Source organism: Nothobranchius furzeri, chromosome 7 (genome assembly GCF_043380555.1).
Source record: "Nothobranchius furzeri strain GRZ-AD chromosome 7, NfurGRZ-RIMD1, whole genome shotgun sequence".
Classification (NCBI taxonomy): domain Eukaryota; kingdom Metazoa; phylum Chordata; class Actinopteri; order Cyprinodontiformes; family Nothobranchiidae; genus Nothobranchius; species Nothobranchius furzeri.
The window spans coordinates 52,607,522-52,633,704 of NC_091747.1; the positions used below are offsets into that span (position 1 = coordinate 52,607,522).

Consider the following 26,183-nt stretch of genomic DNA (forward strand, 5'->3'; position numbering starts at 1 on the left):
TCAGCGTCAGCCTGAAGAAGCCGGCAGCCGTCGGCGAAACTGTAGCTACAAACAGGTAAACAAAACTGTTTCTGTGTTTAAAAAAGAACGAAAGCATGATGTTACGTATCAGTTTGGACTGTTTATAGAATTTTCCTATAATAAATTCAGTCTAAGAAAATGATGACATATCGCAATATATCGTCTCCCCTGTATCGTGATACACATCGTATCGCCAGAATTTCACCAATACACATCTCTAATGTCTATGGAAACTGTAGAAACCATGACGTTCAGGTGTAGATGAAATATTATAGGGGCAGTGTGTTGCAGTGGTCAGGGTGGTCTGAGGGTCTTTTCCAGTGTTTCATGACATTTTTAGGGTAAAGGAATTGTACAACAAGGATTTCTTGTTACTGTGATCTAATGAGCAAGACAGAGACACACAGACACCTGTATTATAAAGGCTGAAATTATTAATTCACAGTTAGGTGAAAATGTAAATGTCCCTCTTAAATCCATGAAAGGTTCTTTATCTGTAAGTTTCAAAGCTGCCTTTATCTACAGGAGAATCAGCCTCCACATCAGCTGCCTTAGCTCCATGCGCCAGGGTGTCTATTATGTGTGAAACAAGATGTTCAGATTCAGATTTGCCTTTTTGACTCTGATGACATAATGCTGGCGAGCTGCTGCTGCTACACAAGGCACTTTCTCCGTCCCTGCTTTTATACGCCTATTTAAAAACAGCAGTCTTTCACACCAAGTTCAGCAGGAAGTGGCAGTAAAATAAAATGGCCAAGGCCTACAGTATTTCATAATTAATAGGTAGCTGTGAGAGCTGGGCGCTCCACACTGGCGTCGAAAGATCAACAACGTATAAAGGTGATTATTTATTCTTCTGAAAATCATGAACAAAAAAATATGTATCTAGCTGTATGTTATTTGCCGTTTTATAAAATAAAATCTAACTTGGAACTGTGTACATTTTTTTCTCATTTCTCATTCATCTGCTTTCTTTGGAGGTCCTACAGAGCCGCTACTCCACTCGCCTAAATGATCTAATTTGTTTCTAAGGTGGTCCTGAGCTCATTCCAGGTCACCACCTGCGAGCAGTACTGTAAATTACTCGCTGGGCCTAATTGCCCATGTCCGCCGTGTTACTATAAACTGCTAGTGCTTTGCTAACTCTATTGTCAGGTACTCAATCAAAGCAACCAGATTTATTTCTCAGCTCTAACTTTAGGGACAACTCCAAGCCTGCCTCGGTAAACTGATCTCTTTTTCTTATAAAATTAACCACGTAGTTTAAGTGAGAACTGGAAATGATAACAATAATGATACCAACCAAAACCATATGAGGTCCTGCCTTCTCTACGGTCAGCTGCACAAAGCACAATAGATCCAGATGTGGCTCTGAGTGACCTTACCTAGGGGGTATGAAGCTATTATGCCAATCAAACTCTTTAAGTCAAAACCCTTAAAGCAGATTAAAGAGAACCTGTTTCTTACCTCACTTTTATGCAGCAAAGCAACAAGTGAAATTAGTTCAGGCCTTCCTGCAAGCACCTAAAGCAGATAAAAATAATATTTAGAACACACAAATATAATGCATTTTCAGAGGGAGTTCAAACAAAAAGCATATATTTGAGGGCAAAATAGACCTTACAGAGAACAACTGATAAATACGTTTTTTGTGTGCCAGAATTAAGGTTTCAGTCTTCATTGAATCTGGCCAAAAACTCTTACGAAACCATGGAAGATAATTCCAATCCTGTCTAAAGAATGGATGCAAGCAGTGGAAGTTGAAACGTGTCAGCAAAGGTAAAAACAAGCTCTCTTTGCTCTGTGTATGATGCAGAAAAAAAACATTCAACCGGATAGAAAACACAGAATGGACGTAACAAAGAGGCTCGGAGTAGATCTGTTGCTTCTCCACATCAAGAGGAACCAGTTGAGGTGGCTCGGGCATTTGGTTAGGATGCCTCCTGGACGCCTCCCTGGTGAGGTTTTTCAGGAATGTCCCACCTGGAGGAGACCCAAAGGTAGACCCAGGACACGCTGGAGGGACTATGTGTCTCAGCTGGCCAGGGAACACCTTGGGATTCCCCCGGAGGAGCTGGCCCACATGGTTGGGGAGAGGGAAGTCTGGGCCTCTGCTTAGGCTGCTGCCCCCACGACCCGACTCAGGATAAGCTGATATGGACCTACATTACTTTGGGGTCAGCCCAATTCAAGATGGCCACCACAGCTAAATGACATTAGCAAAAAACATGACTCACTCTAAATCAAGTCAGTTTGACAGATACTGAGGCACATTTTAACAATAACGGCCATTCCTGTCACATACTTTGAGTGCTAATTGATCATGTAAGAGCTTCACTTCCTGCGTAAAGTCAGTAAGTCCATCTTTTTTCTACCTAAGATGGTTTAAAACTGGAAAAAAGCGACAGGTGATGTACTATCTTCCAATGAGCACAGCTACTTTCACTCTTTAAAACCTTTACATTATTCAAAAGAGTAACAAACAATACAGTCATATGCAAAAAACACACATTTTGTTCAGAACTACGCTGAGTTTTTTCAGTCTAAGGCAATGAGGGAGCTATCAACGTGCAAGCTCAACAGAAATCTAAACAAAATCTGTGAAAACGTGACAATTTTGAACTAAAATCATGGGATGCTGTACAAACGGTGTATATATATAATAACAAAAATAAAACTAACTTAGTCTTTTAAAAAAGGTTTAGAAACTTTGGTGTATTTCTGCCACAGAATTCCCAATAGCCCCTCTTAATTCTAATTGAAATGCAAATATTACTCTTACTTAAGGGTCTTAGGGGCGACGGTGGCACAGGAGTTAAGTGCTCGGTTGCTGGTTCGAGCCCCGCTCAGTCTGTCGCTGTCGTTGTGTCCTTGGGCAAGACACTTAACCCACGTTGCCTGCTGGTGGTGGTCGGAGGGACTGGTGGCGCCAGTGCTCGGCAGCCTCGCCTCTGTCAGTGCGCCCCAGGGCAGCTGTGGCTACATTGTAGCTCATCCCCACCGGTGTGTGAATGTGTGTGTGAATGGGTGAATGACTGATTGTGTTGCAAAGCGCCTTGGGGGGTTTCAAGAACTCTAGAAGGCGCTATATCAAATACAGGCCATTTACCATTTAAGCTACTCTTGGCTAAAGTGACAGGTGAAAAGCCACGTGGGGTTCCAAACCTGCAGGTTGCACTTTCAAACAATTAAAAACAACTTTTATATAATTAAATCTGAATTCCAAACAAGACGCTGATCCATAAAAATGTAACATTTGACCATGTTTTGTATTTTTTTACCCTCACTATTAATTGACTATGGAGCCCAGGCGGAGTGGAACGTAAGGTGCAGCGGTGCGGAACTGGCTGAGTGTAGTGAGCCTGCAGAGGGGATGTGGTCTGTGCTGGGATGTCAGGAGCATAATGGGCAGCTGAGTCATAGGTTATAAAAAGCTGTCATTAGGGATTTCTGTCCTCAGCAGCTCATCACACAGGACTCGTGAATTATTTATTACGACGGAAACTCAAGTGGCCCGTTAATCAAGACCGCCTGGTTTCCTGCACTTTGCTTTTCTTGGGCTTGTTTAATAAAACCGTACCATCTCCTTGTTCTGGTTAAAGCCTTCAACTGGCTCCAAGGTATAAATAGTAATTAATTTTGTTAATGTAACTACTGAACATAACAAATTATACACTAACGGTGCATGCAACCTAATTTATAAAGCACACAAAGTGTTTGGAGAACAGGTCTTGTATTTCTTTAGCTTTCAGTCCAAATGGCGACCTAATTACTAACCACAGGGTACATATCGCAAAATTACATTTAATACCTTTTCGAGACTTTTAAGACCTTCTAAAATAATTGCAATGAAATAATCGACTATTAAGCATATCCGGATTGCTTCATTTTCCACTTAATTTATTGGCAGGATTTGTCACGCCCCTTTTAGCAATAAAGTCACATAGTACGGAAATGCATGCCAAACACTGCCATAAGAGAACCAAAAATTACATGCATCTATTTTAAGTGCATGTCAATACTAATCAATTGAAAGGCTTTACTAAATTGATGTAAGACTTTTTCATATATTCTGAAAACGAGCTAGGTTTTGAACCAAGCGGGAATCCCGGACAACCAAAACTGCTCCCAACGCGGAAGTGCCATAAATTGCAGGTTTAAGGTTTAAGGTTGAAATTATGAATAGCTAGATTTGATTGGCAGGTAGCATGAGCGTCAGAGCAACGTCAGAGCTAGCGCTAGTGGCTAGCTCCAGGGAAGGCCTCAGCCTCAGACTGGCGTCAACAGATGTTCTGCCATTTTGACTCTGAACTTTAGTTGTGTCTTCTGTGTGTTCGTGTTTGGATGTTAATCATGGAATTTTTGGGACAAAAAGGGCAAGCTGCGGTTATTGGCTGTACTAACAGTTCATCCAAGAAGTCTCTGCTTCATTTTATCAGTAAGTAAAGTAAAATTTCTGGATTTTATTTCACTGGTTAAATGAAGGAAAATGTGGTGCATTAATGTGCTTTTAACAAAACACGGCTTGGTCAAAGATGGGGTGAAATATAATGTGTTGGTGTGGCAGACTGGGTACAGAAACTCAAGCTAAGTACGCTGACAGAGGCTATGGGACTTCGGGGCTTCGCTGGTCAACCACGGTCAAAGATGCTTGAGGTCACAGATGCAAAATAGAAGTTTGCTGAGTTTCAGTAACCTGCTTCTCCCTTTAACAGCGGAGGCCCTGCGTTTAGAGAGCTGCTTCAATCTTTTGGAGGGAACCCAACGAGTTGGATGCCAGGCCTGTCCTGTATCTCAGCTGGGAACGGCTGCTACACGGGTATCTCGGCTCCCTCGGGAGATGGGAGCGTGTGGCCGCATGGCTTCCTTGTGAGGCTGTAGTTGTGCTGGTCGCCTGTGGAGCTTTCTGAGGAAGACTACAGAAACACTGCAGTTCTTTGAGTTGATGTTGCTTCTATTTGGAGCCGCTCAACCACGTATTTCTCGCTAGAAAGTGCCTGCAGACCTCAATTAGGTTCAAGTTAGCATGTGGCTAATGTCCCGTTGATCTCCAACCATGGCGGAGGAGCGGAGGATGAGCTGACATAAACGGCCAGGGTGCCTGGCTCCGATTGCAGTGGTCTGAGGCTCTGCTTGTATATTTTACAGTCCGTATAGAGCTCCACAGGCAAACAGCTCAACTACAGCCTTGTGCGTAAGCCAGCGGGCTACGCGGGTCGGCTACCCCCGGAGCTCTAAGTTTTGAGGGTTAGCTAGTAGCTACATTGGTATTATTGAGCTGTGAACGTCTCACACCAGTGAGACGGTGTTCTGTTGCTAAATACACAAGTGCGTAATGTATGGAGGACCCAGGGAAGTTTGGGGAGACCAAAAATCCTTTGGTCCAATGGTTGCGTTCCCTCCGAAACTTGTTATAGGTGGAGCTTCTTAGACATATGCAAGAGATCCACTTTATTATTTTTTTTTTCATTTTTAAAATCTCCACAATAGATTTATAGCTATACGTTAGAATATTGTTAATAGGCATAAAAATGAAGCAAATTTCTAATTTTTTTATAGCAGCTTTACAGGTCTTAATTTCCAATTTATCAACTTTTAATACACTTTTCAAGACCCCGCAGATACCCTGAATCAGAATAAATTTGATTCATTTCTTCCTAGATAAACCAAAGAACAATCCCACTACCGTGACCATATTTATAACCCAAAATGAGATTTTATCACCAACTGCTTCTTTTATCTATTTTTACAGATCCCACTGTCAAAATTATTAAGCAGTCACGCGTTATATATTCTCCCCCACATATCGTCCAAATCTGAAAAAGGAAACGACTACTCTCCTAAATCAGTCTCACTTAATTTTTTCTTCTTGGTTTTTGATATGAAAGTCAATGCAAATCAGCTCAGGCATTTTTCCTCACTTTGTTTTGTTCTCGGTGTATGAAAATGGTTAAAAATCCCATGGGTCAGTGAAAATGATCCCTCCACTCCAGTCGCCTGCTCTAAGTCAAGCCAAAACATTCCAGACTTCAAAAGACGGCTCTGCCTACCAGGGCCGATTTCAGCATCCCAACCTCCACGGCCCAGGAGGACTTGGTTATTTGGATAAATTAATTTCTGGAGTCTGCCGGAGTTGCAAAAACAACCTCCTGCCTGACAGCAAATTAGTCCAACTGAAACAGAGAGAGAGAAAAACACAAAAAATATATCAGGTTAAAGAAAAACACTGAGTTCTACTTTAGACAAAACAGATTTTATTTTTGTTTATGATTTTATAAAATTCTGTAAATTAGAAAATCATCACATTAAAATATCATAGAGCACACGTGCAAACCGAGCCGCTGACACAGGCTGTGAAACACACAGGCTAGGTATGAAATAGACTGATGTAAAATTTAACACAAAAAAATGGATATTAAACCAAAACTCTCGTGAAGACAAATATTTTTGAAGGGGGGAAAAAAAAGTACAAACCTGAGAACAGACTGTCAAAATTGGGGAGGAAAATGGTTACAGAGGGAAAATTATGCAAACAGATGAAGACAATCCAGAATTAATGGTCCGAAACATTTTCAGGCACTCGAAGAGCTGTCCAAGGACACCGTGGGGGAGACTCCACGGCCCCAGTAATTGGAGGAGCATGTAACTTCAAAAGTAAGACTGGAGAACTTTTCTGTGAAGTCAGGTCTTAAAGAAAACGTGAAGCACATGTAGAGTACAGTAGGGAATACAGCACATGTGTGAATGAAAATTGTCCTGTTCAGACATAATACACAGCTTTGCAACCACACTTTTGACTCCGGGTCTCTGGGTTACTGGTTTTTCACCTCGAGTCGTCCACTTTTCGTGCATAATGAACGGAAAAGGAACGCCGGGTTAAAACTAAACAAGATATTCCGCAATGTCAATAAATACGTCAATAATCTCCAGCGATCAGAGGATGTGAGATCATCCTAATAAAATAAAACAGCTATAAAATGTTTTGACCACAAGTAATAATAAATATGTCATTCTCAGCATTGGACTTTGACCACGTTCCCACAAAAAGATGAAGGTTCTGTGAGACGGTCCAACATGGGAAAGCAGGAACTTACGGTTTGGTTTCTCAGTAGCAGAACCAAAAATCAAACGATTTGGCAATCAACCGAATATTCAAATAAAAAGTCATTTAAGTTATTTTCACCTTATCAGCAAAAACGTTTTTTTTTAATATGGTGTAATTAATGAAAATTGTAAATAATGAAAAAAAAATCATTTTTACAGAAGTTAGAATCAGGTAAACCCATCCATATAAGAAATGGACCGATATGGGATTTTCTACAGCCGATACCATTGTCAGCTATGTGCGGCCAATTTTTTGGGCCAATTTTCATGGCCAATTTCTAGATGTTTCCTGTGAATAAAAATATATTTAAATAAATTCAAAAGCAGCACCTGATTGCTTGTGCCTGACTAAATTGGCTCTATTAAAGAGGTACATTGGACAACGTGATGTATCAGCCGACCAATATATCAATCCATCCATAATCGGTACCTCTCTATAAATATGAATTGGTCATAGTTGACATTTTATAGTAACAGTATAGTATTGTCCAATATTTTATTTTTCTGGTATTCCCCAAGTTGATTGTTAAAAGGTAAGAAGAAACTTATTTTACTAATTAGATGGGTTACAGCTGTTAGTGGTGACCCTAACTAGCATTAATGGCAGCAGGTATAAATAAGTGCATCTGCTAAAATTTGGTCTTGTTTTCACAAAAAAATAAGTAAAAAAAAAAAACAACAAAAACAGTTGGTTTGAAAACAGTAAGGGCCGTAGGGAGCCTAAGTCTCCTCCCCTTCCGGTCGGCTCATGGGTCCCCGGAAGAACAAAAAAATGAATGCAAGTCAACGGAGCTAAAAACTCCATTTTCTAAAACTGCTTTGCCTTACGCCCTGGATCGCACATATGTTGCACTGCAATTTAAATGAAAAGTAATGATGGGTGTTTTGACCACGCTTGCCACGTACTTTGAGATTTAACAGCTTGTATAAGTCCGTAATTAGCATGACTACAAACTAGAAATCGGCACGTCGCATATATGACGTCACCACACAATCTCCTCTCCTCTAACGTGGCTGCTATACCAGATAACCAGATTTATGGTGGTTCTCTCCTCCTGTGGGAAGTTCGCTGAACTTACAGCCATTTTCCCTCAGTTTTCTCCGTGTTTGGTTCGATGACGTCACTTTCGTGAAGCACATTTGTAGTCCCGGACTTATTTTCACACAAAACCTAAAATAACGTTTCCCCCTGTTCGAAAATAAGCGCATTCTTGGTATCAAAATGCTTCTTTAAAATTCACGGACATCATACGTGAAATCCATGGCACAAAACAAGTGGAATAAGAAAATAGCGTTTTTAGCCCCATTGACTTGCATTTTTTTTCGTTCTTCTGAGGACCCGTGGTCCAGAAGTAGATGGGCGTGACTTAGGCTTCCTATGGGCAAGAACACGTATTTTTGTGCAGCCTACGGTTGCAACAACCTGCGCACTGTTCAAAATAGATTACGTGGGATTACGATCAACTTTTTTAGCCTATAACTGTTTGGATTGTATCTTCTGATTTATTTTATGTAATTATATTACATATATCATGCCATACTATATGACTGATTTTGTGAAAATGCATAATAAAATGTGTTTTTTAGTTGGGTAAACACACTCCTCTGTAGAAATAAATGCACTGGGAAAAATGTGAATGGGAACCCATCCAAGATGACGGCCCACTGCTACGCCAGCTCCAATAGGCAGCGCCAGTCGATGGGGTGTATACGTATGTCTGTGGTATAAGTCCATAATGATGAAAACTGGGTAATACTGATGGAGATAGTTAACATGACCAGTAGAGTCCCTGAGTACATTCTCAGCAGTAAATATCCCCGTAACATTTAACCAGATGTATACAGTTTTTAGCTCCTTAATTCGACACATGGACACCAAAACAAACAACTGATTACGTGAATTTTTTTATTCTACTAAACGAAGCAAAGCACTGATTTAGAGAGCCGCTGGTTTAACACAGCTGATGCAGAGGGATGCTTATTCATTGCTGCAGAAATAGCAGAGAAGGCCTGTCTCTGTAATCATGATGATGGCATAACTTTGACATAACCTACACTTCTGTCTCATGGATGTGACTCTCCTATATATCATGTAAATGAGTCCAGGCCAGGAGAAAATGAAGATAAAGTGTATCATAATGGAATGGGAAAAGCAGAGGGGGGAACACAATCTTTCCAAGGACCTTTGGTCTGAAGGAAGAACGCCTTGCACTGCTTAAGTCGATCCAACATACACCAGCCAGGAAGAAAATGTCCATTTTTAACCTGCGATCCATCACTGTCAAATGCGGTGTCCAGTTAAAAAAAGGGAAATAATCAAAGAGAAAAACGACTTCAGTCTGGGACAGAATGGATGGGAGCAAAACTTACAGCTGCTGTTATGATATTTAGACAAATGTCTCTAATGCAGCCTTTTTCTGAGAGTAAAAAAAAATGTTATTTACACAGCCCATATCAAAGAGGTAATGTCATGAAACTCATTTTTATCATGTTTGAGGCCAATTTCCTGTAAACTTATTTGAATTATGTAAATAAACAGAGTGGAAGAGTAAAATGAAACACACCAGTCCAGTATCTGCTTGGGTTCAGGAACTACTTTTTTACATTTTACACATTAATTATAAATTGCTGATCTGAGATCCCTCCGCTCTTGTTGTCCGACTCTGGCCCCGCCCATGCTGAAAATGGCTTGATAACACGCTCCTAATTACCCACGCTAATCAACAAACAGCCCGTGTAGTAATGACTGATAATTCTGGCGAAAAAGGAGGAGGAAAGAAAGTTCTCTCGAAAGAAAAAACAGTCCCTACCTTTTTTATTTTCTCCACGCGCACAGTCGCTGTCACCCATGCAACAAGTTTCAATGAATGTCACTGTCCTCTAACGCTGGCAAAGAAACAACGACACGGACTGAAAAGAAACTCTAAACCTAGACGCATTCCTTTCATTAAAGCAAAAGAGTTTGTCTGCGGTGTCGGAAGGTTACATCAAGATATCCGTACGCGTGTCTGCGCGCGCGCGCGCTCTGCCCACTGGTATCAAATGTAGGCACGAGGAAGCACAGTCGGCTTAAACGTGTCCCCAACTAATACAAGTTCTTATTTTAGAGGCTTTTATATATTTTGTATATTCATTTATTAATAGTAAAGCTAAAATATGATAGGTGTTGATAAATAGTCACAAAATTATTTAATTAATCTGTTTTAGTAATTCCAGTTGCGTCCTATAATAATGATAACAATGTTAATTTCTCTGAATATGATTTAGAGCGCCACCTATAGGTTCAGAGACAGCCACAAACCACTGGTCTGCAACTGTGGCTGCGGGGCCCTCGGATATTTCTTTCTTTCTTTGAACCCACCCCTTAAACGAAATAAATAAATAAATAAATAAATAATAATAATAAAGGAATAAAAAAGCTGCTTTGTCCAAGTTAGTCCAAATACTTATAATAAACACTAAAATAGATTCACAGATGCACATGAAAATATTTGATGAAGAGCTATTTTTGCATTCATTTGACTATTATGGGATACTGAAATAATTTGTTCTAAAACGAATGGCAACTTATAGAACTGTAAAAAAGTCTTGCTTTTGATAAAAGATCATTAAAGCTGAAGAAAATAAGAACTGGGCTCATTTTTGTCACTCCGTTCAATTATTCGTATTATTTATTTTTTCAATGGGATGCTTATCATTTTTCTACAAACATAAAAACAATTCACATGGACCTTTATGGTCAAGTGTTTAAATTTTACCGCAAGGATAAACGAGATGTTTTTGGGTGTGTTTTCAAAGACGTTTGGTCTTTTCTTTTGTCCAAACTTGAAAAAAAATACAAGTTAATGTCAATAATTTATCACAGTTGCTTAATTCCATCATTCTTATTTAATGCTTTCTGAGCTTCAAGTACGCTTAGTGGCTCTAGAAAATGTTTATTTATTGAGAGAAACAGTAGAAATGTATTTTAATTGTTCTTGATCAGTATTTATTATTTTGGTTGGCTGTAGAAATATATCATGGTTAACGATCTGGTTTAGTGGTTTATAAGGAAGTGACCAAAGATGCAGTTTTCACTCAATTTATTGATGTTAAATAAAAATTAGAGTGTGCAAGAATAATAAAGTATTTATGTAACGTCTACTTATCAAGAAGAAAAAATTAATCTCACATTTAAATTCATCAACGGTGATAAATAAATCCACTAGAAGCATGCAGAAATAAACAGGTCAACTGTTGAAAACTCTTTAAAATAAGTATTAATTTGTGACAACTCATTCTGTTGTATAAATACTAATAAAGCTGCTAAATCAACTAATTATTAAGGCAACGCTCTAAAAATGGTGCTTAAATTTGGCCTTTTAGTCTTAAACTAGAAACATAGAAAATGCACCGGTGCAAACATCTACTGTGTGAGGGCATTTTTTTATTCCAGATAAATGACTGCATGCTACGTTCCTGGTTGCTCAAATTGCCTCCATATTTTAACTAATTGGACAAGATGATTGGATGGACAGGCTTTAACAGCTAGGAGCAATACATCATGAGGCAATTGGGATGATTTGTTGCATCAATTGACAATTCCCTTAATCCGGTTAGATGATGCACTCATCCAAAGGTTCCAATTCAGGCCTTCATTTCAGCACAGCCAACACACCTTCAGACAAAACGGGGGGTGCAAGTGGATGGAGAGTGCCACATATCCTTGAGAGCATTTTTTTAATTTCTTGGTGCTCCATCTGTTGAAATGATAAAGTGCAGCCATAATGGAGCGCAACAAGATTAAATTAATCAGGTTTGTCCATTACACTGCCACAGGCTCTGCACAGATGATTGCAATTTTCTCTGTCAGGCCCATTATTGTAAGATCTGCTTAGTGGTTTGATGCAATTAAAATGGACTTAATGTAAATTTAACAACACAAATAACACTTTTCGTTGTGTATGTTTGAGAGGGGTGCGGCTGAAGGGTCCTGAAGTGCAACGGTAAACACCCACTGTAACCGTTTTTAACTTCAAACAAACCAGGGAGCTATTTGATTAGTCTGGACTCGGTGATCAATAACTATGTTTCATGTTTTCATGTTCTCCGTGATGTCAAAGGATCCGGTTGCACAGACCACCCTTGTCTGGACGTCAGTTGTGAGGAACACAACACCTTCCACAGGAGTATCATGATGCCCACAGATCATTTGAACCTGAGTTTAATGGAGTCGCTCTGATGAAAGCGTATAAAGTGCGCGCCTCTGGAACCTGGCGGTTTAGAGTAGTAGGTGAAGCAGACTTGAGAGGATTTTATTAATTTCTCCCAGAGCTGATCTAATATCTTCCTGATTGGTTGCTTCCTCCTGCTGGACCGGGTCACTGCCATGGGACAAAGACTGCAGGATGTGTGTCTAACAGGAGGAGATCTCCGCCTAACGCCACAAAGCTCCCGCCGCCATTTAAACGCGGGAATGGCGGAACAGTCACGCCAAAAACGTCCGATGCTTTTTATTCTCAGCACTTCTATAATATCTGATTTATGCTATGTAGTAAAGCAATGCACCGATGTTTTGTTTTCATTGGGATGATCTGCACTACATCTGTTTTTTGGTGATTTTGAAGAGTCAGAGCTGAACTTTAATGTGCTTAATGTGCACAGCCAATCAGACACTGCCCTTCAATACATTACGTGCAGCTTTTTATTTAATGATAATGTGAAATCATTCAAACATGAAGGAAAGTGCGGTTAGTCCTGATACAGAAAACTGTATTTTCTTAGTCCGTTTAAAAAAAAAAGCCTAATTTATAATAAAAAAGTGCCGGCCCTTGTAACCCGAGGAGCAATCTACCAGTGTGTTTGTGTGAGGCACCTTTCACACGAGGTGAATTCCAGCGGTCCTGGCAGGCCATCAACAAGTCAATCAATCATATCCCGTGCAGCAGTAATTCAGTAGGTGTCACACTATCTCTTTTGTTAGCCACAGGACAGCAGAGAGAGGCAGACAAGGGGGGACAACAAAATGCTTTTCACACTGAAAATATGATATGGATGCCTTGCAAAATCAGATCATAAAACATTTTGTGCACGGCACAGGGGGATTCGTGCACGATTCTCTACAGCAACAATTTGTTATGCATGAAAATCAAAAAGAAACAGTAATCCGATTCCTGATTTTTGGATATAAATACAATATTATTTTTTCCACATGTAAGTAGATAGAAAATAAAAGTTGTCTCCGTTAGCCTCGGCTCACAAATTTCCCCGCCAAAAGCAGCCCTGGGGCGTCATTCCAAAAATAAAAATCAATTGGCTTTTTTTTTTTTTTTTTTTTTTTTGGCATTTGTGTGTTTGTCTTGACAGACCTCCGATTATAAAAGTATAAGTAATAACCAAATAACTTTGATTCATTGCTCTGGTTTGTGATACAGCCTTGAGGTGAAGGCTGTCCAGCTGCCAAATTAAATACGGCTGTAGGTGTGCAGAATGCTGGAAAGTGCACCTCAGCACGTTCCCTATCAGCAATAATGGTCAGGGGGAAATTACGACTGGATTTAGCAAGAGGAGCCTTAAATAATGAACTGCCCCATCCAAGAAAACAACAAAGATTATTACAAATAAACACACAGAAGTTAGAAATGCCTAAATGTGTAGCCAGCAGAAATAAATCTGAACTCCTTCTAAACTTTGTTCTGCAGATAAAGAATTAAGTAATGTTTAAATGCAAAGGCTGATTTTCTTCATTTGTGTGTTTCTTTATATGTATTTCTCATATTTTGATTAAAAGTTTTATTGCAAAGTTTGGAATAATTAATATCTTATCTGTTGTAGATAATCTTTGATGGACCTGGAGTTTAAAGATAACATTTAAAGGCGTTCTATATAACTTTTTCATATTTTTAAACCATTTGCTTGAGTCAATATGTCCTAAAATGACCCTTTACTGGGTTAATGAAATGTCACTCAGACCCCCACCACACCGCCCTCTGTGGCCAGAATATTGCACTTGCAACTTCAGAGTGTCAATTCGGTCCCTGTAAGTGGAGCTGACATGCTTGGTGCTGCAGTCTGCTTCCAGCACGTTTCCTGCATGTTTTAGATCCTGAACACAACTGATTTGTATGATTTAGTGATGAACCGCTCCTGTAGAAACTAATGAAGGCTGAGGAGAAACTTCAGCTGTTAGAGGAAGGTGTTTAGTTTCACTAAATGAACACTAGGTGGTGCTAGAAGCAAGCCAAAACAGCCTAGTCTCCCTTTAAAGGTAGGGATGCCTGTGGCTCATTATTGGCATATATTAGCATTAAAATGTATCATAGGAAGTTATGCGTATCCGTTTTTACTCTTTTAATAACACAACATTTATCTATCACACACGTATTATATATTAAATTCTTCAGCTACATCTCCTCTCACTCAATATTTCTAAATATGACAGATCCGAGGTATAGTTTTCAAATATTTTCAGTTGTTGGCACAAGCAGCTTAACATAAATTGTAGTTGTTTTATTTAGCATGGATAATGTTTAAAGTGAAAGTATGCATAGGAGCGATGTGATGTTGGTGTAACTTTATGCTTTATTACAAACATTTGACTAGCAGTTTTTTAATTTTACAATTACGTGTAATTTAGTTTTACACAACAGTTTTTTTTTTGTTTGAATTAAAAACAAATTAACAATTCAACATAATCTTCAAGGCAGAGACCTGAAATGTTGTATTAACTTTAGTCACGTAGATTTTTGTGGCTTTATTTTTTAGGATGCTAAAGAGGGTTCTTTCACTCATAAACGGTGCGGACCCGTGTCAGGAGAGCGGCTGTGTGATGTAAAACTTCAATGACCAGAAGAAACATCACTTTTTACGGCACTCTTTGAACGAGCCACAAAGCTGCATAAATTATGGTGCCAAATATCTTAGGTGTGTTCTTGCTGTGTCTTGGTTCTAATTCCATGCTGTCGTTCTTTTTTAAAACACAGAAACGGTTCCGTTACCTGTTTTTTGCAGACGAAACGTAGCGAAAAAACAGGTAACGGAACCGTTTCTGTGTTTTAAAAAAGAACGACAGCATGAAATATGGTGCCAAAGCTGCTTATTTTCTTTTCCTTCCATTCTGCCAGTTGTTGCCAATATAATTTTTTACTTCGTTTCAACCAATCAGCATGAGTTAACCACAAGTCCCACCTAGCAATTCTAGTGGGCCATTTATGAGTATTCCTCAAGGCAGGTACTTGGATGGTTCGTGGAATGTCCCGGAATTAGGACCTTTCAGGGCCGCCCTTAAAATGGAGATACGAGCATGCTGCAAAGTTCAGTGAAACTATGTGGAAGTTCTGATAGAGGAAATGGGTCTAGTTGACTCTCTTACGAAATGCTACAGTTAGCTAGTACAGACAATTTTACAATCGCAAATAAGGTCAATTTTTTAAAGTGATGTCAGAATAAATCACTGTGAATGTTTAATTATTGGAGTAGTTTTTAAAATGCATCAGTTGACTTTGGACATCACTTTGACTAGTAGTTAGCTCATCAATCCAATCAGAATGTCTTTGTTTCTCCAAATGTAGGTTCTCCAAAGAGCCATCTATAGCAGGTGAATTCTTCAGAACCTTTTTCACACGACCCCAGTTTGAAACATCTGTACAATCCCTTTTACCTTGACCAAAATTAACTTCATTACATCTTTTTTTTTACTACCACAGCAGAGATTTATGTTACCTTCTTTTAAATCATCACCTTACCAGAGTCGTTTTACTTTCTAGTGGGAACCACTCCTGGAGGAAATAATGTGTTTTAAGGTTAAAAATGTCATAAGGAGCACCATGGAGGGGTTACCTTATTGGCTCCTCTTGGATTTAATATGATTCCACTGATGCACCATCCGCAACCTGGTCCTGAAATCTCACCCCTTTCCTTAAAACCGACACCATTACCTTACAGGTTTGTCTTACATATCGTGTGGGTTTTAATACAATCTCTTGTAGATTTTCAGGAAAGGTTTTGTCTCTATGTGTAAATTGTCACTAACAGGTACTATTAAGGTGTTTTCTGCTGAAGGTTATATTTCATGATGATGTTTTTGAGAAGGAAAAGACTCCATGTTACTTTTTTAAATAACAACAGGCCACACCCCTTGTAGCTGTAGTGAGAATGTTTCTATCCTAAAAGGCGACGAATGTGGATGAAGGCTTGCCTCTGAGCTGCAGGTCGAGAATGGGTGTGGTTGAGTCCCTCAGATGGAGGGCGAGCATGTGGACTAAAACTGAATTCAGGCATGTTTGCCTCATGGGATGTTTCTTTATTATTATTATTTTTGGCTGTGTGCAACTCTGTGTTGAGGCCAGGAGTCCAGCTTAGTATTTTCACAGAAAAGCCAGGAAAAACAAAACTGTTTGGCTATTCAGTTTAAAAAAATTGTGAGAGAAGGAAAGAAAGTTGTAGAAGAGGGAAACGGTAGTCCCTCTGCCACTGCCTTACTCAATCCATATGCGAAGCTTAGAAGCAGGAAATACCCACAATCCAGTGTAATCAGGGCAGAGGCTGCATACCCCTTCAGAAAAAAAAAACAGATTGGGCACTTAGGGCAAGCAAGAACCCTCCAGATCACTCTATTTTTTATTTATGTCGGCTTTAGCTGCTTAAGGTTTACATGTATTTGTGTTTTTTCTGCCTTATTCACGCAAATGTTCAAGTTAAAGCAGTAGTTCCCACCTTTCAAACTGGGATTCTTCTGTGATAAGAAACAACCTCTGTTTGGACTTGTTCTGGCATGATTGATGAGCTAACAGCTAGTCTGAGCTGGCCCAATAACAACAAAGATCATTGTCGTTTTTTTTTTATTCTAATCACATGATTTATTTTCTGATCAAAAAGACATGACTTTTGCATTGCAGCAACATATGGTTAAAGAGACCATGTGTATTTTATCGTTAATCTCTGGAAACATTCATCAAAACGTTGCTGAAAATGAATAAAATGATGTCCGGTTGTTGTAAAATATTGGCAGCTTCGTACCATATAACCATAAAAAATCAGGTATAAAGTACATGGAGCGCAGATCTAGCGTCTTTGGGGGACGCCATATTGGATGTTGTTTCCTTCTGGCCGGCACGGGGTCCCGTGCCTGTCGATGACGTCACACTATAGACGATTGGCTGGATGTACGACTTACAGAAGTTACATTACCATGTTTGAAAACATGAATTTAATAACAGAATAGCTAAATTATTTCCAAAACATATGTGAAAGAACAGAATAGAAAATGAGATGCAATAAATTTTGACCAAGTAGTGTTGCCGTACAATGATGACATCATTGGCAGGTGCAGGACCTCAAGCAGATCCTTTTTTTTTTTTAAACTAGCGACAGTCATGGTAAGATGGTGTAAAAACTACCCTGAGATGTATGTACTTCCTCCTAGCAGCAGGAAATACACACTGCCACTTAAAACCCACAGCAAGGTAATTGGGTCCGAATTCTGCTTCATTTTCACAAATTGAGGCTGCTGGAAAAGCAATCAGACAGATCAATCCTTCTGTAAAATCCCCATTCAGAAAATGTAAAAATGTTTGTCAAATGAGCACGTTGAGTCAAGACTCAGACCATCGACCCATTTCTGTTTTGCTGCACTTCTTATTCAGCGTGTTCTTTTAGGTTTAAACGCCATTTAACCACCAGTACAACTTCAGCAGAGCAAATGATAATGGGCCTCCCTAAGAAGCCAACGGTTGTTTGACAGACGGGTGGGTTTGTTTCGTGATGAGGCAGAGCTTCTGGCATGTTCAATCATAATAACACCTCCCCCCAAACTGGCGTGATGGCTACAGCCCTGAGTCTGAACCGACGCGGGGTTTCCCCCGGCACACACAGACACACAGAAATACACTCACACACACACACGAGCTGGCTGACTCGTCTGCACAGCTTGACATTTATGGAATTCGAGGAGTCTGCTTGTTTACTGATAGTTGGTTTTGGTTTGTCCCTTTTGAGAAATAATTGGGGAGCGACAGCTGATGTGGTTCGGTCAAAGGGAACGAACATCTGCCTTTGATTTTATATGCGGCCCAATAAAGACTTATGGCAAAGCCTGCCTTTCTCTGTGTCACAGTCTTTTGTTAGATCCGTTTCCCCCACTCACTTTTTTCCCCTCCGCATCTTCTCCACCCGTTTGCTTTAGAGCGTCTTTTGTTTAATGTCAGCGGTTTGAAATGTTTGCACAATCAAAAGCATTGTTACAGATCGGCCTGTGCCTAGTGAGTAGGAGAGAGAGCTCTGAAGTAGTTAAATCCTTGATTTGTACCTCGCAAAACTCTCACAAGCCTCCCGCGCCCCTCCGCCCCTGCTCTCCACCTCCCACACAATTCCCAGGTCAACAGAGCTCTCAATATGAGGCGCGTCTGTTCCATCGTGACAGCATATGGTTATCCACTCAGTGTCCGCAGACTCGCGTTCTTCAGACATTAAGTGCTGGAATTATTCAATCAAAGCAGGTACGACACAGCGGAGGAAAATAACCTGTCTGGCTTTGCTCGGGTTTAAATCCCATACACCTATCCTGGCTTTCTTTAGCTAAATAAAGGGGGCCATATTTAAAATGTTACACCAATAAAGTTAATTCGATTTAACAGTTTTAGTCTCTCAGTTTTTCTTCTACTCTCTGCAATCAGGCTCGCCTTTTTTTATTTATTTTTTGCAACATTTGGCACCAAGAAGGAGCCACGGCGTGTTCGAGTGAAGAGTAAACACACCAAATGAGTCGCTGATTACATCACATTTTGAATCAGGGTCTGCAGTGGAATATCGCACGGAGTTTCACGAACACTGTCAGTTACCTTTTGAAACAATACGCTCACCGCGGAGATGCTGTTTACTTTAGGAAAACAAGTGCGCGTTCTGCCCGTTAGAGGCTAAATTCCTTAAGTGCTCAGCAGCTCTGAGCAGATGTTTGAACTGTAAATGCTTACAGTGAATATTAGGATGACGTCGGTCCAGAAATAAGGTGGATTTCTGCAGCCAACTGCCACCTCTGCATGAGTGCTTTTATTTATGATCATTACATTCAGCTTTGACAGACAGCTGTGCTTTTTTGTTTCGCATGGCGACAGTAAGCATGATGGAGACGTGTGCTCACAGTGATAGCATCTCTGAAAGGCCGTTCCCCTGGGTTGATGGGGGAATTATCCCATTAGATGCCCCCCCCTTTGCTCCTCCCCTCCCCCTTTCTCCAGGAGAGCACCCATCATTGTTGGGACTCTCCGGTGAAGAGGCTAATGGCCGTGTTCAGCTCCCCTCTCTCCTCCCTCTGCGTTCTGACCAGCTGTCTCCATTTCTCTACTTCTTCACTCTTTATTCAAGGTCAATTATTCTCAACGGGTGCCTTTGAGTTTCCCCCTCAACACTCTGCTTCATAAATCAGCTCTCTGCTTCTCCTACAGGAACGATGTCTCAGCTACAAAACATCTCAAGCAAGTTCAGATCAGAGGGTGAGGCGCTTGTCTCCAGCTCTGTGTCTTCTTCAACTGCTTCCACCGCAGAGATTTCTTTTCGTCTGTTGTCAAATGACGGCCGTGGAGGTCTATAACTTTGACACATTAAGCAGTTGCCCAGGCCTTTGAACAAACTCTGGCTTTTATTGCATTTTTTTTGTGCTCAGAAAAAAAAAAGTGAGCAACAATTCCAGCTTCCAGGATCCCCAAATTCTTCGCAATTGGCGTACAGGAAGCCAAAATTATTGCGATATTTAAAATTGGTCTTGATAAAAAGTATTTCATGTTTTCGTTTAAAGTTTACCTTTTAGACTCTGTGACCATAAAATTGCAAAGTTTGTGTTTTAACTAAGGAAAGAGCAAAAACCTGAAGCTTAAATCTAATTGAGAATCCCTTTTTGTAGTAGAATGCTGTTTTGGTGTTTTTATAGCTTTAGCCAAAGAAATTAGACAACTGTGACAAGTTGATTGTAAAAAAGTTCTTAAAAATCCAAATTAAAGTGGGTTCTTGAGTTAGTTTGCTGTGTCTGCTCAACCTCTGAATTTAGGAGCCGTTCGTGCTTGAATAATTTGGAAATCAGAGTTAGGGCAATATTTTAAAAAACTTCCTCAGAAAAGGAGAGAAATGGTCCAAGACAAATCAGCGTAAGAAATTCATAAAGTCTGATAGCTAAAGTCCAGTTCACAAGACGGACATTTTAAATTGTTGACTGGTTTTCAAAGCAAGAAAGACCACACACTTGGTGATAAAAAATCACGGATATAAAGGCTTTAGTCTTACAGTTAGTGATGTACAGCAACATGCAAATTCTTCACAAAACACACAAACTGATTTCTCTCACGGACAGTCCCTAGTCAGACGGGAACTCTCGTCAAATAAAACATGACTTCAAAGTGAACGACCATGAGGAGGCGGAGCCTGCTGCATGCTTCCATCGCTTCGCTTACTGACTGGCTACATGCCACATTCAAAAGGCAACATGCTTGTTGGTCCTCCAAAATCAGATCAAGACAATCAAACATTTTTCAAAGCCCAAATTCATGATCAGAGTGTTTTGTTGTCTTCCAAGCAGACCAGAGTGCTCATAATACACCGCACATGGTAGGATTATCTGATCAGATTATCTTTACAGCTCTTATGTAATCTTGCCCATCCTTAAAATTGACAGAGGCGGGTAAAGCTGGTGAAAAATTAGCATGGATTATCCTGCCACACAAATTGGTCAAGACTGGTTTATTTAAAAGTCTGGCCTTTTTGCAGCAATGTGTATTTTTACATAAAAATCAGGTCAGACTTAAAGGTTTTGCACAGTGCTTTATGTTTTTTAAAGACTGAAAGTCAAAGCAGGGAAACCTTGAAAGTTTTTTTCCACATGGGTTCGTACTGCTTTTAGTCCAGGAGTTCACACTGATCCAGACCTTCAAAACAGCACCTTAATGACCATCTTCACAATAATTCTTTTAGGTCAAAGTGTTGAAATTGATGGAAGAAAGCAAAGAAATGTCCAACTATGATAGCAAATTGCACTCTGTGATGTGTAGGACTTCAAAGATGTAACAGGGAGGCTGGCTGATCTTCAGTAGGGAAGGTTGATATATGGTGTGAGAATGGAGGCAGTATGGTGCTCCAACCCTGCACCATATTTACCCTGGTGACTCGTGTACCTGTAAGCTTTCGGTCAGGACCGGAGAGGAGTTTTCCTCACAAAAGATGTAGAGAAGCTTCTGTCAGAATGAGGTCAAGAAGTGGCAGAGTGTTTCTTTTATAGTGTAACCACGAGGGACAAGAAAAACATCAGACAACGTTGACGCTCATATTTTTAGCCTTTCACCGTTTTAACCACATGTTTAAAGCATTATATTCAATGCTTTCTGCACCAGTCGAGTCGTCTGAGATCTTTAATTTCTAAATGGAGCTAAATCAGAGCCAATAACATACAAGTACTTCAAAGAGTGTGAGGTTTGTTGCCAAGAATTTATCATTTTTAATTACAAACACTTCCAAAAGAGGCCAATGGGTTTTCTTTCCCCTAAACTCCCGAAGCCTAACCCTACAGAAACATTTAATTCCCCCTTTTGTACAAAACTTTGTCCTTTACTGCAGCACAGACAGGTTATTATGTCTCCGCATTACGATAAAGAACAGATAAGTGGGAGACTCATACCAAACAATGGCTTTTCTATTGCAAGTGTGTAATCGACTTGTGGAAGGAGGCACCGTGTTTGGCAAATTGCACCAGATTCATCTGGCTGCAGGCATCCCCTTTCCTGCGTTCTCCTCAGATTTCTTCCACCCCATCACGGCGCGGGGACCTTATCGCGCTGCCTACTCTCAATAGTCGGGGCCCACGCTAAGATTTCAGATGCTGGCCAGCTTCTCTGAAGGAACAGGTGTCCCCTCTGTCTGCCCGCGGTCGAGGTCCCGTGGTGGAAGCATGGGAAAGGGCAGCCACCACAGAGGTTCTACCCCAGCGGACAGGTAACAGTGCTCCATTCAGCTCAGCCTGAATCAGGTAAATTGGCATCCTTTTAGAGACCCCGGGAAGCAGTTGGGAGTAGAAAATAAAGAGCGGAAATTCACCAAATGATTCCCAGTTGACTTGAAGTGTATGTCGTTCTCACAATGGCAATGGAGAGAGGCTATTTGATGTGTAAATGAGAAAAGAAGAAATAAGGGTATTTGTTCCAGATTGATTTACTTTGACGCATAAATTAGCAGGACAGAATCTGCTAACGAATCGAAACGCACCAGCTTTTGGAAACTGGGGTGTCAATTGTCACATTTGAGAGACGAGGGACTTAGTCTTGGGCTGAGCCGGCCACTTTTGAAGGGAGATCAAAAGAGCAGCAGTGTGAGCCCTGGAGCATCGTACTCCTCAGAGTGATCAATGGTGCAGGTGTGGAGGAGAACAGGTAAATATCTCAGAGGCTGCCAGCTTGGACAGCTCATTAGATACATAAACGTTAGCAAATGGGTTGGGAATCAAAGTCAACTCAAGACCACAGGAGGAAATTCCACTTCTCAACAGTAGAGTTTTTTTGTTTTATTAATTTGCAACTTCAGCATTTGAGCTTAATAGCTAATTTTTTTGTGGCCAAACAGCTATTAATGCTCCATTTCCCGAAGCACGTGCACGCTCGTACACAAACGTGGCCCAACATAAACAGCAGAGTGATCAAAGTCAGCAATAGCCTGAAGAAAGTGAGCAAAGACATTTGTAAAAATGTCACTCGGCGACCCCTGGACACGAATTCTGCACAGTGGTAATGTATCGATGGGAATGCCATTAAAAACAGTTTCAGGCTCCTCCTGGATTCATTTGCACTGACCCAGAATGCAGTATTTTCTTAACACAAGCAGCAGGCCGCTTTGATGTTATCTCCCTATCCAAACAGTGGAGGGCCGACTGCACCCCCCTTCTCCTCCTCCTCCAGCCCCGCCTGTGTCCACGGAGAACGGCGTCGATTAATCACTGTGAGGCCTGCACAGAGCGCGTCCATAAATCGCCTCACCGCTCCTTAAACAGGAGAGTCCCAGGGCGCAGCGCCGTCATTTATCAACACTCTCCACTCCGGATGAGGAGTAAATAAAAGTCTGAATATGTAGCACAGGGGAGAAAAGGCGGGGGTTGTACCGGGGATGTGGAGCACTTCCAGTGGCGTCATGGTAAATAAAGAAAAGCCTAAACTCTGACCTCAAAGAAATCATCAATTATATTTTATTTGTTAGCTGAAGATTTCTCTACATCTCATGCTTGTGAGTTATCATCACACTACCAACAAAATTCACATAATTAATCTCACATTGCAAAGGGTTAGGAATTAAACATATTCTGGCAAAGTTAAAACTCTAAAAAGTGTATTTTAATGTGTTTACGTAAAACGCCTTTAGACCACACTCATAAAACACCATTTATTTGACTAAAGACAGTCAATAAAAACCCCTGAAGCCAAAAGAGAGTCCAATTATTCTTTGATGTATACTTAATCACCAAAATGATATTTTAAAACAATAATCTCAAGTGTTGTTTGCAGATTGTTTGTTCCATTAATAATACATTTATTATTAAAAAAACATTATGTGACACAACAGGATGTGATATGATATAATCTAATGATGGATAGGACAGGACAAGGGGTGTTGTCCAGCAACTCTGGAGTTCTGTGAGACCAGAAACACCAACAGAAAGCTCTATCTCCGTCATCGGCCGCACCGGGCCTTTCCTCATGCTGGCAACCCCACAAAGCCTGCCCGGAGACAGATGACAGCGCCACAAAGACAACAAAGGTGGCTGGCTGCAGACCACCTGGAGCAGAAAAGCTCGGCTACGTTGAGAACTCGGAGACACCGGTGACAGGAGGGCTTGGAAATGGTGTAGGAGGTGCCAGGAGTCTTATCAAGTGAAAGGCCCACTCTCAATACTCACACTTCCACACTTGCGCCCTTCAATTGTGCCATCCTGGCCAGCGGTGCGAGTGAGTGGGGTGTCCTATTCTCAAGCGCGGAAGTTGATTACGCCCTTTATTCACCCTTAATCCACACTTCGCCCAAGTATGCATTGAATTTTTAACATGCTACTTTAAAAATCTGATGTCACATAAGCTCAGAAATCCGAATGGAAGAACAGGAAGTGTTGTCAAATGTGTGCTTTCTCAGCTTTAGCGCACAAGAGAATATCAGTAACATTGTTTATGCAGAGTTGTATTTGGAATTTAACCTGACAATGAAAAGTCAGTGTAATTAAAATAAAGCACCATTTTGCCACAAATGATGTGTCTAAAGACAAATATTCATGATGATGGATTAGCTCATCAAAGCTAACTCAGAGTCTATCACCAGCGTCGCTGAAAAGTTCACATTAAAGTTGACCCTGTTCTCCTGTTTCCTTTAATAATTCCGTTTAATAACGATATGGTTCGTCACGCCTCATCCCGCGATTACATGCTTCACTTTCAAAAGGGTTTCTCCCAACAAAGATGAATCTCTCCTCAGGACTCATGGACATACACCTTTGAACTGACGGAGACGCCTTAGTGCCATGACCTCCTTCTACTCCCCCACTGAAGGCACTGTACTTTTATCCAGACGGCTCAATCCCCATGATCAAATTCTTTACTGTGATGGTAAATTTCTGAAGCCACCTGGTCTTTATGGGAAACATGGTCTTTTGAATTGGACTTTATAGCTTTCCTGTAGCTTAGATTTACTTCCACGAGGCGCATGGCTGATTACATTTAGAGATGGAAAGAGGCTCGAGGAACTGTTTAAAAGTTAGAGAATGTTAAAGTCATACATGGTTGTTAGATTTTGCTTTATAGAGCTCCGGGAGTTGACGTCGCTTCTCCCGGCATGCAACAGTTCAAATTGAAACGGCGCCATATTGGCATGCAGAAGCCCGCAGCTGGACTATTTGTTATTGTCAGAAAACTCAATCAAACGGCAAATATGGTAGATTCCTGTTGTGCCCCAGGATGCAGAATAGACACGGACGACATAAGGAATGAGCCAGCTACAGGATTCCCCAAGATCCGGAGCGCCGCAAACGTTGGATCATTGTAATAAAACGCGCTAGTGACCGGGCTAAAATGAAACTGTGGGATCCTGAGAGTAAAGGTTTTCACTTATGCAGCGACCGCTTCATATCAGGTACTTAAACCAATGTTTCCTCAACTGTGTATGGTATTTATTTTAAATGCTTTTATTACGATTCTTAGTGGGCTTCCTAGACTTATTTTGGCGTGGCTTTTTCTGTCTTATTACTCATAGCAACAAGTAGACATCACGTAAAACGTTGCCTCGTGAGTTCTGCGTGCTGCCGTTTACGTGTTTTATGATCACAGCAATGAACCGGCTAAGCTGTATTTCATTTTTAAGCAATGGTTGATCAATTGTCAGATCACACATAAAAAGCACTTTGGATTGCTATTATCTGTCTCACCGAGACAGATCTCAGACAGATCCTGAGACGCTCCTGCCTGACATATTTATTTTATTCACGGAAAACAATCAGACTAGTGATTTCTCTTGGCGTTCAGTTTATACATTCAAACAGCACAGCACTCTATTTAAACTACTTACATGTAAATCCGGAGTCGGGGTACGGGGGCAGTAGCGTCGAGAGGCCCAGATTTCCCTCTCCCCAGCCAGGGTTAGGGAAGGTATGAGGCCTTATTCTTGTGTTCTAATAAAAAAAAACTAAGGGATTAAAAGAAGTATTAACAAATGAGAAATATTCCTGAACAATGTAGAAAAGAAAACTTCAAGACCTCAGCAGTACAGTTCATAACATCAGCATTACACTAAAGGAACACGAAGCAGTTTTGCTTGCTTTTAACACCCCCTAGTGTCCTTTATTAATTATATGTGGTCAAAGCAAAAGTGAAACTTATCTCCTCCCTGTGCGTTTGCCTTTTAACACCTTAATCTAACTGCTAAAATGTCTCCACAGCCTTCATTAGTGTCTGCAGGAGCAATTCATCACTAACTAAGGGGGTTTCTCATTGCCAAGGAACCTCGCCTTGATGTCTTGGCCCCGCCTTGGTTGCTTAGGAGATACGTCATCGGGAGCCGCCAAGACGTGTTCCAAT

At 40.7% G+C, this 26,183-nt stretch overlaps 2 long non-coding RNA genes across 2 annotated transcripts in view; one reads left to right on the forward strand and one right to left on the reverse strand.

Annotated features, from left to right (window-relative positions):
* The window catches only part of LOC107382914 (uncharacterized), a 57,412-nt gene that overhangs the window by 29,233 nt on the left and 1,996 nt on the right, over window positions 1-26,183 (forward strand). The gene's annotated exons all lie outside the window — the stretch shown is intronic.
* LOC139070616 (uncharacterized) lies at window positions 1,424-10,096 on the reverse strand. The gene is made up of 3 exons (XR_011521099.1): window positions 9,936-10,096; window positions 6,072-6,194; window positions 1,424-1,545 (listed from the first exon to the last, which is right to left on the reverse strand). It is a non-coding gene; the product is annotated as an uncharacterized lncRNA (long non-coding RNA).